We start from the raw sequence: 14,212 nt of genomic DNA, 5'->3' as shown, positions 1-14,212 counted from the left end.
ACACATAGTAGGTAACTACAACTTGCAAGATCGGATCTAAAACGCACATATATTGTTGACAACATAATAATTTCAGATCTGAAATCATGGCACTCGGGCCCTTGTGACAAGCATTAAGCATGGCAAAGTAGAAGCAACATCAATCTCAGAACATAGTGGATACTAGGGATCAACCCCCGTCAAAACTAACTCGATTACATGATAGATCTCATCCTACTCATCACCGCCCAGCGAGCCTACGAATAGATTACTCATGAATGATGAAGAGCTTCATGAAATTGGAGAGGGAAGAAGGTTGATGATGACGATGGCGACGATTTCCCCTCCCCGGAGCCCAAAACGGACTCCAGATGTGTCCTCCAGATGAAGAACAGGATGTGGCGGCGCCTCCGTATCGCAAACGCGATGAAATCTTCACTTCTGAGTTTTTCTGGGCGAAAGTGAATTTATAGAGCTGGAGTTGGGGGCGGCAGACCCACGTGGGCCCCAAAAGCTTGGTTGCCGCGACCAGGGGGGAGGCCGCGGCAACATGGCTTGTGGCCCACTGGCCCATCCCCTCCGGTGGATCTTTACTCAGGTATTTTTCATATTTTCCAAAAATACTCTTCGTAAATTTTCAGGACGTTCCGAGAACTTTCATTTCTGCACAAAAACAACACCATGGCAATTCTATTGAAAACAGCGTCAGTCCGGGTTAGTTCCATTCAAATCAGGCAAATTAGAGTCCAAAACAAGGGCAAAAGAGTTTGGAAAAGTAGATACGATGGAGGCGTATCAAGGCTTGCCTTAGTCCATAAATGGATTTCTTTAGGCGGCATCGCATATCTTCCTTGCCTTCCATGATAAAACATTGGGTTGTTTCATGTAGTCATTTTCTTCTAAATCTCCGTTTAGAAATGTCATCTTTACATCCACTTGATGCAACTCTAAATCAAAATGTGCAACTAATGCCATTATGATTCTGAAGGAATCCTTACATGAGACTAGGGAAAAAGTCTCATTGTAGTCTATCCCTTCTCTTTGTGTAAATCCTTTTGTGACGAGTCGTGCTTTATACTTTTATATATTCCCATTAGAGTCATACTTTGTTTTGTAGACCCACTTACGACCTAGTGCTTTGGCTCCTTTAGGAATAATTTCTAAGTCCCAAACATCGTTGGAACTCATCGATTTCATATCGTCTTCCATTGCCTCCATCCACTTCGATGAGTGAGGGCTTCTCATCGTTTCTTCATATGAAGTGGGATCACCTTCCATATGAACCAATTCTGTGTTATAAACTTTATAATTAGCAGAAATAGTTGATCTTATTGTTCTGTTAGATCTTCTAAGTGCCTCATTCTCTCGCACATCCTCTAAAATTGGTTGTTATACCTCCCTTTCATGATCAACAACAGGTTCAGTCGGATCCTGAAGGACAGGTTCCGGATCTTCTCCCATAGTTGTCATGGTTGGAGTTACAACAGGTAGTGCGAAAAATGGCTCTTGAATCATCGGATTAGGTGCATGCACCCTCTTCTCCTCAAGATCAATTTTCCGAGCTACCATGCTCCCCCTCATCATGCCGTCCTCTAAGAAGACTACATGTCTTGTTTCTAAAAACTTTGTGTATCTTTCTGCACAGTAGAAACGGAAACCTTTTGATCTATCAGGATAGCCAATGAAATGGCAACTCACTGTTTTGGGATCTAATTTCCCAATGTTTGGATTAAACATTTTGGCCTTAGCTGGGCATCCCCACACACTGAAATGTTACAGGGATGGTACTCTCCCTGTCCACAGCTCGTGCGGTGTTTTGGGCACCGACTTTCTTGGTACTCTATTGAGAATGTGAATAGTGGCTTTAAGCGCCTCCATCCATAATCCCAATGGCAGGGTGGAGTAACTCATCATGTTGCGCACCATATCCATAAGGGTACGGTTACGCCTTTCAGCTACTCCATTTTGCTGAGGCTCGCCCAGCATTGAATCATGGGCTACTATGCTAGTCTCGTGCAAAAAAATTGCAAAAGGTCCAGGGACTTGCCATATGGAGTGTGTCGACCGTAGTACTCCCCCCACGGTCAGACCTCACTATCTTTATCGTTTTGTCAAGCTGATTTTCAACTTCGTCTTTGAATATTTTGATTTTATCCAATGCTTCATTTCTTTCTTTGATTGGATAAATATAACCGAAGCGAGAGTAATCATCCGTGAATGCTATGAACGAATCATAGCCATCCACACTTTTCATAGGAAATGGTCCACAAATGTCAGTGTGAATAATTTCTAGTGTTCCTGTGCTTCGGTTTGCACCCTTTTTGATTTTTTTTACATACTTTCCTTTAACGCAATCTATGCATTGTTCTAAGTCAGAGAACTCCAACGAAGGAAGAATTTCACTTTTGACTAATCTTTCTATTCTCCCCTTAGAAATATGGCCCAAGCGGCAGTGCCATAATTTCGATGAGTCGTGAGTTCTCTTTCTTTTCTTTTGTTCTTTGTTCGACGAGGAACTTTGCTCATTCAAATTATACGCATAATGCACTTTTTCACTAAGTGATAATAAATAAAGAGCATTATGGAGGAAAGCATCACCCACATAAGCATTATTATACCAAATGGCACATTTTCCATGTCCAAAATAGCATTCATAATTGTCTTTATCCAAACATGAGACGCTAATTAAATTTCTATTACATGAAGGAACAAATAGAACATCTCTAAGCAAAAGCTTGAATCCTTCGGTTAGCTCCAAGGAGACGTCACCGACAGCTTCAACTTCTACTTGGACACCATTTGCGACTTCAATACTTCTTTCTTTTCTTTGCATAATCCTCGTCAAACTGAATCCTTGTAAAGAGTTTGCAACATGAACAGTTGCACCTGAGTCAATCCACCAAGTAGATTTAAAAAACTGTAAATACGGAGATTCAATAACAAAGGAAACGGTGTCGTTCCCTCTCTTTGCTATGAAGGCCTTTAGCCACTCAGGGCAATCCTTTTTATAGTGCCGTGTTTTCTTGCAGTGGAGACAAGTGTCCTTGTCCACCGGAAGAGGCTTTTGCTCATGCTGAAAATGTGTGGGACCTTTACCATGTGGCTTTGAAGGAGAACCTTTGCTGTTGGGTTGGAAATTCTTTTTCTTCTCCTTCACATAGTTTAGGGAGCCACCATGTAAGGCTTTAATTCTCTCCTCTTCTTGGGCACATATTGCTATTACCTTTTCTATGTCCCATGTATCAGGCTGCATGTTGTAATTCACAACAAAGGTTTCAAACTCCTTTGGCAGTGAAGCCATGACCTGGTGGATGAGGAGAGCTAGTTTGATCTCCAGATCCGCGTCCATGGGCTTTAGCTTTGCTTCCATGTTGCTCATCCGAATGATGTGCTCTCTTATGCCATAGCCACCTCCAGTGTAGTTCTGTGTAACCAGTTGTTTTATCAACTGGGTGGCATATGTCTTTGAAGAGCGAGTGAACCGACTCTTTATCTTGTCAAGCAACTCCCCTGCGGAAGTGCACTCTGCAACTGAGCCCATAATGGCGTTCTCAATTGTACTCTTTATAAATGCCAAACACTTTTTGTTGGCATTTACCCACTTTTGGTTGCTCACGGAGTAGGACATATCCACTCGAGCATAATCCCTCTCCTTTTTCGCCCATGCATCATCATCATCATCAGCCTCTCTGACTGGCCCTGGAGGTTTTACGGGGTGTGGTTCCTCCAGAACCCAGTCCACCTCAGCACAGATAAAAGTCATGTCAACTTTCATCCTCCAACCAGTGTAATTATCAGCTGTGAGTGTCGGAACGTCCTTTAGGAAACTCGTCAGGTGGAAGCCTCCTGAAATCACAATTTAAGCGAGATCAGTACAACAATTATATGCACTAATCTAACATTGGTCAAATTAATCATACAATTGTTTATGCAAATAAATCTATATTATCGTTGGGCAAATTATAGAAATAAATGCATCTTTAATGCCAATAATGCAACATGATCATCTTATTAACAACGTTGGTCAGAAAAATAACATAATCATATTGATTTCAACCATCACTTTAATATGCTCTTAATGTTTATTCTCTCTAAATTTTATTTACTTCGTAAAAGAGCACTATTCAATTATCTTGCAGCGGAAAACGTGAATATAAAATTCATGTACTTTTTCTACTTTACATAAAAAAATATTCTATTGAAAATAAAAATTCATGAACTTTATTAACCCTTTTATAAAATCCACGAACTTTGCTTTTGTGAAAAATCTCTATTTTATTTTTAGAAACTTTTATTTTTCTTTGCAGAAAAATTTATATTATTTTTACAGAAACTTTTCACTTTTTCTTTTCTATTTTCTAAGCAAAATTTTCGTTGGAAAAATTGCATAGAAAAGTTGTTTTAAAGAACCGTCTAAAACTGAAAACATCAGCTTCCCCCCGGGGCGAGTAGGCCTCCCGTGCAGCCCCAGGCCTGCTAGGCGCCAGCCCAGCCGGCCCACTCCTACCGGCGCAGGCCTACTCCCGCTGGCCCAGGCGCGTGTCTGCTACTTTCGGTCCAATTGGCCCGTTGGGGCTAGGGTTTGTAGCGTTCGATCCGACGGTCCAGTGCAGTTTTAGCTGGGACGAAAAAGGGGTCCGAGCCGGCTTAGGGAAACCCTAGCCCCCATTCTGTCCCACTCTCGTGCAGCTCTCTCCTCTCGCTCCCGCATGCGCCGCTCAACTATCTCTCTCTCTCGTGCAGCACAACAGGGCAAGGGGGGCTTCGGCCGCCGACGACGGCGGCGAACGACCGCGCCGTGCGAGCCCGCCTTCCCTTCCCTGTCTCTTTTTTTGTTCTCCCTCTCTATCCTCATCTTCTTTGGTAGAGAAAGAGAAAGGCGCTGCTACGCCGGCAACGCCGGCCGCCGGAGACGGACGCACGAGCCCCTTCTCCCTTTTCCCGACCTTCTCTTTCTTTCCTCCACCGCCACCTCCTCAAGACAGAGAGAGGAACACATGCACCTCTCCTCTGCTTCCTTCTTTCTTTCGATGGCGGTAGAGATTCAGATGGTGGCGACGTGGCCTCCCGTTTCACCGGTTGCGTGTTTCCCTTAGCGGAAGCGCGCCACCGTCGAACGGCGTGGGTGCGGTGCCCTTTGCCTCTATGGGCTTAAACTTTTCTTTGCCCTTTTTTTCGTTTTTGCTTTCGGATCCGATCCGATCTGGTCTTTGCCCCCGGAGGGGTAGTGTCTTTGCCCCGATGGGGGGTGGTGTTCTTCTTCCCCACACCTCGGCTTGCCGATGCGTGTGGGGATCGAGGGGAACACGCGCGGCTGAGGCGGCGGCGCTCTTTGTCGGAGTGGGTTCCGGTGACTTTTACCTTTTGGGTTCTTTGGGGAGGGATTTTCTTTTCTTTGATTTGCTTTGAGATCCTTTTCTACCGGAGACCATCTAGATCGTAGAGGCTCTGATTACCATTGATAGAACCCGTGGATCTACTAGTCTAGATAGGTCCGGTAGTAGTTGTAGGTTTTACCTTGTCATGTGCTCGAGGAACTCGAGCCTGATGCCATCGGAGAGGGACGACGGTGATGACGATAGTGAGTGGTAGTGGCGTCGGTGGTGCTTCCCGTGAGCACCGCGCTAACCCTAGATCGGATGGGTTTGTCGGTGGGGTGTGTGGCGACGGGGAATCTCGTAAGTCGTGCCCCGACCCCCACCTCTGTTTATATAGCGCGGGTCATAGGGGCCCACCAACCTTAACGGGTTGGGCGCCCCCGATCAGGGCGCATATAGATCAAGGGTTTGGTGGGCCGTTGGGCTCACGTGGAGAGATCAACCTAACATTCCGCCCCCTTGATCTCAACTTATACTTTATCTTTATACTTTCTAGTTTATTTGTTCCATCACATATAGGCATGTAGAGCATGTCTCATCGTCACAACTTAATTGATGATAGAATCATATAGCCGCAACACACCTTTTGTTTTGAAACAAATTCGGTTAGTTTTGGGCCTCTTATGATCCAGGAATCATAGGCTTTCCATTAAACCCATGTCGGCTAAGTGTTCCTTGAACACATTGGGTGGTAAGTCTTTCATTAGCGGACCGCACCCAGGCGGCCTCCCGGCGCGGCCAGGGGGCAGCCGCGCCAACAGGTTGCCTGGGGGGCGTGTGGCTCCCCTCTGGCCCATCTTCTAGCCCATGGTTCCTCCTGGTGTGTGGATTTTCTCTATTTTTTTGGGGAATTTTCCGGGACGTCTAAATATCCGTTTTCCTGCGCACAATAAAACATACAAGCAGCTCTGCTGAAACAACATTAGTCCGGGTTAGTTTCATTCAAATCATGCAAGAATGAGGCCAAAACATTAGCAAAACTATTTGGAAAAGTCGATACGTTTGAGACGTATCACCACTCACTAGAATTGAGCAAATGATATACAGATCGAAAGCTATTGTAAAGACTCAATTTTCTGTGTTGATGCTTTTTTTCATACTCGCAACGTTTTCAAAGATTTTCATGTCAAATTCATGCAGTGTAGTAGTTGACCTTCCGGGAGTGAGAGGTTGAACTTCCGCTAGAAATGTCCAAATGGGGCTTACGATATACCGTTTGAAAGCTATGAACACCCTGGTAACAACCTAGGTTGAATTTCTGTCAGAATTTTCATGGTTAAAGAGTAGTTTTGAAAACCGCTTTTGTTCATACAAAAAACATGAACCATATATTCGATCTTATTTCTAAACCATTTCTCGGAATGAGGCAAATGAGATGGCGTTTAATACGTGCTGCAAATCCACTCATTTCATAGTTGAAAGTTTTTCCAAACTCCCTACGGTTAAAGAGGAATTTCAAACATGGCGGAATTTCTGAAACCGAACAGTAGGGTTCGTATTTCGGGGTTAATTTGAAAATGTCTAGTCCGACCGATGCAAATGATATGGCATTGGAAAGCTTATGGAAATGCACACTTTTTTCATATAAAAGGTTTCTGTCGGATTTCGGGCTCCGCAAAACCCTAAAGATTCGAACTCAGGGGCGTGTACGAAGATCTCTTGCGACCTCACCTCACCTAGCTCGCTACTCGCGGTGGATGGCAGAGAACTCACTCGATGGTGAGGAAGAGACAGAACACAACAATTTACCCAGGTTCGGGCCGCTGAGAAGCGTAATACCCTACTCCTGCTTTGGTGGATTGCCTCGCGTGGACCCGTCCGATTCCACCTCATCCTAAAACCAAACACACCCTTAGCCCCCGGCCTCTACATCAATCGATGCATGCAGCCATCTTATTAAAATAGATTCAAAACAATGTCTTAGCTCCACAAGTGTTTGAAGCTCAATAATGAAAACAAAGATAAAACGAAAAGCAAACTGCCATATCCGGCGTGACTAAAAGCAGACTACGGTGCCTATACACCCAGTCTATTATTAGCACGCCATCCAAATCGGCTGAATATAGCCCGTGCGACCATCTCCCATCAGTTGCACCCAATATTCATAAGCTCCCTCGAGTCCGCATGACTTAGTAATGACCACGTACAGATCCAAGACGTCGCTCTGAAAATAATATGTAAAAAGTTGTTGAAGTGCTTGCCATTAAAGACGATATCATTCCTGGTATTCCATATAGCCCAAAATAAAGCACATACCCTGATTTCTCCATTGATTTGCATGTTGAACTGCAGCATCTTCAGAAATTGAACTTATCTTATCTTTTCTTTTAGTAACAACACATCACGTATAGGAAATAATGATTTATTTTGAAATGGTTTTGCACGGGACCATGCATCATCACATCAAAGAATGAACTTATTATTTTTTGTACAAAAAAGTCACACTACAATAGCCATGCGCCCTATCAGGCTCATGAACGAACAAAAAATTCAATAACGCCTACCAATGGACTGCTCGTGCGCGTGATGTGATGGTCGATTTTTTTCAAAACTACTACGTATTTTATAATAAATTCAAAAAGCATATGTGTTTTTTTATATGTCAAAACTAGCACCCCGTGGGCCTCTGGTGGGCCGATGGAGGACCTGTCGGCTTGTTGGAGGCCGAAGTGGGCCTGTCGGCCTGCGGGTGGCCGAAGAGCCACCTGTCGGCCTGCGGTTGGCCAAAGAGGGATCGTCGGCCTCAAGGAGGCCAAAGAGTGTCAGGGGCATAAAACGTGATTAATATGGCTTCAAATAAAAAAGTTATCCAGATAAAAAATCTTCATCTCGTCGAAACGGTTGATTTTGATATAAAAAGCGGCTTAATCCAAGGTCGTATGCGACCTGTAGAGCAAAAACAAGATCAGGGACATAAGCTGTAGAGTTACTTCGGACAGACCGAATGGATGTCAGAAAATTTGTTGCAGGGTGCTACTTCTCGAGCTTGCGTTGGTTTTTCCCTTGAAGAGGAAAGGGTGGTGCAGCAAAGTAGAAGTAAGTATTTTCCTCAGTTGGAGAACCAAGGTATCAATCCAGTAGGAGTATCAAGATGAGGTACCAATGCACCTGCGCAAAAACAAACAAACTTGCACCCAACGCGATAAAGGGGTTGTCAATCCCTTCACAATTACTTGGAGGGCGAGATCTGATAGTGATGAAAGGTAAATAGAAAGAAAAGTGTGGCAAGGTTTTTAGATCCAGCATGCATCTAGTGTATTAAGTTCATAACAAACGGAGTAACGCCTTAAGCAAGATGACATGATGTAGAGGGATAAATTCATGCAAGATGATATAAAACCCATCTTTTTACCCTTGATGGCAACAACTCAATGCGTGCCTCGCTACCCTTTCTGTCACTGGGTGAGGACCCCGCACGGTATGAACCCAAAACCAAGCACTTCTCCCATTGCAAGAATTATAGATCAAGTTGGCCAAACCAAACCAATAACTCGAAGAGAATTAGAAGGATACGAAATCATGCATATAAGAGATCAGAGGAGACTCAAATAATATTCATAGATAATGTGATCATAAATCCACAATTCATCGGATCTCGACAAACACACCGCAAAAGAAAGTTACATCGGATAGATCTCCATGAAGATCATGGAGAACTTTGTATTGAAGATCCAAGAGAGAGAAGAAGCCATCTAGCTACTAGCTTTGGACCCGAAGGTCTGTGGTGGACTACTCATGCATCATTGGAGAGGCAAGGGTGTTGATGAAGAAGCCCTCCGTGTCCGAATCCGCCTTCGGCAGGGCACCAGAACGGTCCCTAGATGGGATCTTGCGGAGACAGAAGGTTGCGGCGGCGAAAAAGTATTTTCGTGGCTCTCCGAGGTTTGCAGCGGCGGAACTCCCGATCTAGGTTTCTTTTGGGGGGTTTCTGTATTTATAGGAATTTATGGCGGTGGAATTACGTCAGTTGGGCCCACGAGGAGGTCACGAGCCTGCTAGGCCCTCCAGGGGGGCGGGGGTAGGGCGCGCCTACCGGGCTCGTAACTCCCTCGTGGCTCTTCTGGCCTTCTTCCAAAGCTTCGGGAGTCTCTTTTGGTCCAAAAAAATCATCGCAAAAGTTTTATTCCATTTGGACTCCATTTGATATTCCTGTCTGAAAAAGGTCAAAAACAAGGAAAAAACAGGAACTGGCACTGGGCTCTAGGTCAGAAGGTTAGTCCCAAAAATAATATAAAATAGCATATTCATGCATACAAAACATCCAAAGTTGATAATATAATAGCATGGAACGATCAAAAATTATAGATATGTTGGAGACGTATCACGGGGCACCCGATGCACTCGGTGAGACCGTGTGGAATACGGAAGAGTACACAAGTTTGGTCACGTTCACTCGATAAGTTTGGTCACGTTCACTCGATGAGACCGAGTGAACGTGACCAAACTTTCCGAGTGACTGCATAAATCTTGTAAACCCCATTTTAAAATATGCTTTCACCATACATAAATATGATGCATTCAATTTTTATGATTCGTTTGTATCATAATTTTGCTTCTTTGCGTGCACAACTTGCTTCATACGCATCATAGTTATGCTTCTTCATTTCATATGGTTTACTTTAAGTGCTTCACACCGGTGCCTCTACATTGTGTTCAGTTTGCTTCATTGCATGCTTCATATTGTTTCTTAGGCATAATCTTTGTATCCAAATCAAACTAATCATGCTTCCTCAACTTCTACAAGGCTAGCAAGAGTGGAAGATCATGCTTTCCTAACGATGGGCTTGTCATGGTCATCGATGGTGGGCATGAAGTGTAACATGAGATCGAGCATCTCGAGTGCCCAATGTTTTGTCATCATTTTGGAAGCAAACTAGCAACACAAACACTAGGTTGTTCAAGTTCAAGGGCGTCGTTCCCTCGTTGGTGACAGTGTCGCTGCTCTCCACGGGACTCTTAGGGCTCACAATGTAGACACCAACAGACATGTAACTATATATTATTCTTTCTCACATATGTTACTATGGCAATGAACTTTTGCTTGAGCCGCCGCTAGAGTATGTTTCAACCAACATTAAAGTATGCTTCAAACAATGTTGTGTTTCTTATCTTGGCAAATTGTACTGACATTTTGATTCTTTTGGATAATTTTATTTTTTGACCTATGTTGGTGTGTGCTTCATTGCATCTCTTCTCATGGGTGCTTTCATTGTATATACATTTTGTTGCACTGTTTCTAGACGTGCTTGTTAGTTTTTCATACAATTAGGATGATGTTACTATGAATATGAGTGGTGGCTAAATTGTTGATGATGTACTCGACAAGACACAAAAGTGAAACATACTATCGTAATATTATTTTTGTTGTTTTTGCCTACAGAGTTGTAAATTATTGTTCACATCGGCTGAAGTTTGTTTCGATGCTTCGTCCTTCTGTTTGTGCTCCGAGTGAACGCGACTAAACTTGTGTACTCTTTTGTATTCCACACGGTCTCACCGAGTGCACGGGGTGCCCCGTGAAAAATTTGCTGACATCCATTCGGTCTGTCTGAAGTAACACTACAGCTTCTGTCATTGATCTTGTTTTGGCTCTGCGGGTCGAATACGACCTCGGGTTAAGATGATTTTTATATCAAAATCAACCGTTTCGACGAGAAGAAGATTTTTCATGTTGATAAATTTTCCATTTGAGGCCATCTTAATCATCTTTTGTGCCCCTCACACTCTTCGATCTCCTGGAGGCCGACGGGCCTTCTTCGACCAACCGCGGGCCGACAGATGGCTCTTCGGCCACCCGTAGGCCGACAGACCCACTTCGACCTCCCACAGGCCGATAGGTCCCCCGTCGGCCCACCAAAGGCTGACGGGTGGTCGTTTTGACATTTAAAAAAAACACATTTGCTTTTCAAATCTCTCCCTAATAATAAAGCAAATAGGGTTTCTGGTCGTCCGTCGTGGCATTTTTATGAAAAGGTCCCTATCGTTTCAGGTAATTAACCCGCGGTCCTTTCGTAAGTCGGATCGAACCGTTTTTCACTTTTTATGAAAACCCCCCTGTATTTAATCCGACCGCTCCCCTACGGCGATGCTGATCGTCGCCGCCGCCTGCTCGGCCCGGTCCTCCCCCGCCTCCTCGTCGCCCTGCTCCTCGCGTCCGCCGCCGCATTGCTCCCCGGTGCGGCCGGCGATGCGGCCAAGGCGGCCGACGAGGGCCGCGTGGGCGAGGCGGTCGCGGCGGTGGAGCGCGCGGATGCCACGGCCGCGGCCCTGGGGGCGGCCCAGGCCAACGGGGAGGCAGCGCAGGGCAATGGCACGAACAAGGAGAACAGCCTCGCCGACATGATCGACCGCGCGCTGGAGAAGGAGTTCCCCGACTCAGAGGGCGACCAGGGCGGCGGAGGTGTGTGGATCTGAGTCCCGCCGTCTCCCCGCGATCCGCCTCGCGGGCTCCGTGGCTCGGGGATCTGGTTTCGGCGCGCCCTGGCATGTGTCGGCGGCCGGCTGCCTAGCCATGATATACATTTTTGGTAGTTGTGATAGTTGTGTATCATTCTCTCTCCCATGTCATTTGGACTATGAATATAACCTGCCCTTGCATGGTCATTCACCAGTCAGGTGTTAGGCTTGTACAAGGAATCGTGAAGGATGTACAACCCGACAAATTAATCCTGGACAACGGAGAGGAGGTTCCTTATGGTTTGCTTGTATGGTCTACTGGAGTTGGTGCTTCATTATTCGTCAAGTCATTGCCATTTCCTAAGTCAGCTGGAGGAAGGTATAATTAATTGGTATGACCTTACAATTAATTACTGTTTGCAGGATCGGTATAGATGAGTGGTTACGTGTTCCTTGAGTGCCAGATGTATTCGCTGTTGGTAATTGCTGTGGATTCCTTGAAAGCACTGGCAAGGAAGTTCTCCCAGCCTTAGCTCAGGTAATTTCACGAACTATCTTGACGCAGTTCAAGAGTATGAAAGCATTTTGTCAAAGTTACTATCTCAGAAAGAAAAAATGGTCTTATGTATTGTTTCCTCTTTCCTGAAGTGCAACAGAACTGGGTGGAATAGAAACGTAGCATAAGACAAAATTGAACAGATGATTATACATCCCATCAAATTGCAGACACTTGGGCTGTTGGGCATGACATAAGACTATCTCTTTGCAATGCTGCATATCAGTCATGCATTCTAGGATTTTGTTCCTTCTCTTTCAGACGAAAGGCCTGTCATTTTTCTATGTACATATAATGTGCCGCTTGTACTCCTGAATAGGTTGCCGAGCGACAAGGCTTGCACCTTGCTCGCCTGCTCAACAGTGTGATGAAAGCTGGAGGAGGGCATGCAAACTCCCAGGTTGAAGTTGATCTAGGTCCAAAGTTTGTGTATAAGCATCTAGGGAGTATGGCAACCGTTGGAAGGTACAAAGCTCTGGTGGATCTGAGGCAAAGCAAGGTTGGTTGCTCCTCCGTTCTTTGTGAATCTTTGCAATTCACTAGACGCCCAGGAGTCGAATTGAGCGATTTTTTCCCTATTCACAGGGCTCGAAGGGCATATCCATCGCAGGATTTGCAAGTTGGTTCATCTGGCGCTCGGCATACCTGACTCGTGTTGTCAGCTGAAGAAATAGGCTCTATGTGGCTATAAACTGGCTGACCACGATGATATTCGGCCGTGACATAGGCCGTATCTAGGGTATCTATCTGTAGATATCTGGGATCTGAACCGTACGGACTACATACGAACGCTAAAAGAAACATAGGTCTTGATCACATTGCATCTTTTTTTCCCTCCTGTTCCTCTCTCTATCCCTTTCAGACTTGTCACCCACGTGAGTTCCAAATGCACAAATTTTCTTTTGTAAATTATGAATAAATGAGAATGAGATGCAATTTGATGGTCTTCAAGTTACTTGGTGTGTACACGGTGAATATGTATGCAACTGTAATTTCTTTGCTCAGGAATGAGTGATCAGTCTCCATGAATCTTACTGTACATGTTATAAACGCTAGTCGTCCGTCGTGGCATTTTTATGAAAAGGTCCATGTCGTTTCAGGTAATTAACCTGCAATCCTTCTGTAAGTTGGGTCGAACCGTTTTTCACTTTTTATGAAAACCCCCTGTATTTAATCCGACCGATCCCCTATGGCAATGCTGATGCGTCGCTGCCGCCTGCTGGGCCCGGTCCTCCCCCGCCTCCTCGTCGCCCTGCTGGGCCGAGGCAGCCGACGAGGACCACGTGGGCGAGGCGATGGAGCGCGCGGACGCCACGGCCCTGGCCCTGGTGGTGGCCCAGGCCGTCGGGGAGGCAGCGCAGGGCAATGGCACGAACAAGGAGAACAACCTCGCCGACATGATCGACCGCGCGCTGGAGAAGGAGTTCCCCGACTCGGAGGGCGACCAGGGCGGCGGAGGTGAGTGGATCTGAGTCCCGACGTCTCCCCGCGATCCGCCTCACGGGCTTCGTGGCTCGGGGATCTGTTTTCGGCGCGCCCTGGCATGTGTCGGCGGCCGGCTGCCTAGATCTCGGCCCCGGCTGCCGCGCTTTGCTGGGAATTGGCGAATCATGCCTGTTTATGGGTCTTTGCATTGAGCTGGCATGTGCTGACCTCTGCTGCTATGATTTTGCATAGACGGACCCCGGCAGCTTCAACAACACGGTCGTCGAGAAGCAGGTGATTCATCTGTACAGTTTTATTTGTGTGTGGTCGGATTGTTCGTTTACAATGATTATGGAACCTGGTTGAATTTTGCATTATTATGATGCTCATGGAATGGTTGTTCATGTCTTGCTGTCTCTCCAGATTTAGGAGGAGCACACGAGGTCGGCGGCGGCGGCCTGTCTAATCCGGCGACAGA

General features: G+C 45.7%; 1 pseudogene; it reads left to right on the top strand.

Moving 5' to 3' along the window:
* Positions 1-11,399: 11,399 nt before the first annotated feature.
* On the top strand, positions 11,400-13,338 carry LOC123428739 (annotated as a pseudogene).
* The last annotated feature ends 874 nt before the right edge of the window (positions 13,339-14,212 follow it).

This window comes from Hordeum vulgare, chromosome 2H, assembly GCF_904849725.1.
Source record: "Hordeum vulgare subsp. vulgare chromosome 2H, MorexV3_pseudomolecules_assembly, whole genome shotgun sequence".
Taxonomy (NCBI): Eukaryota; Viridiplantae; Streptophyta; class Magnoliopsida; order Poales; family Poaceae; genus Hordeum; species Hordeum vulgare.
The sequence above is the reverse complement of the archived record's forward strand: the minus strand, read 5'-3'. Positions and strand labels throughout refer to the sequence as shown.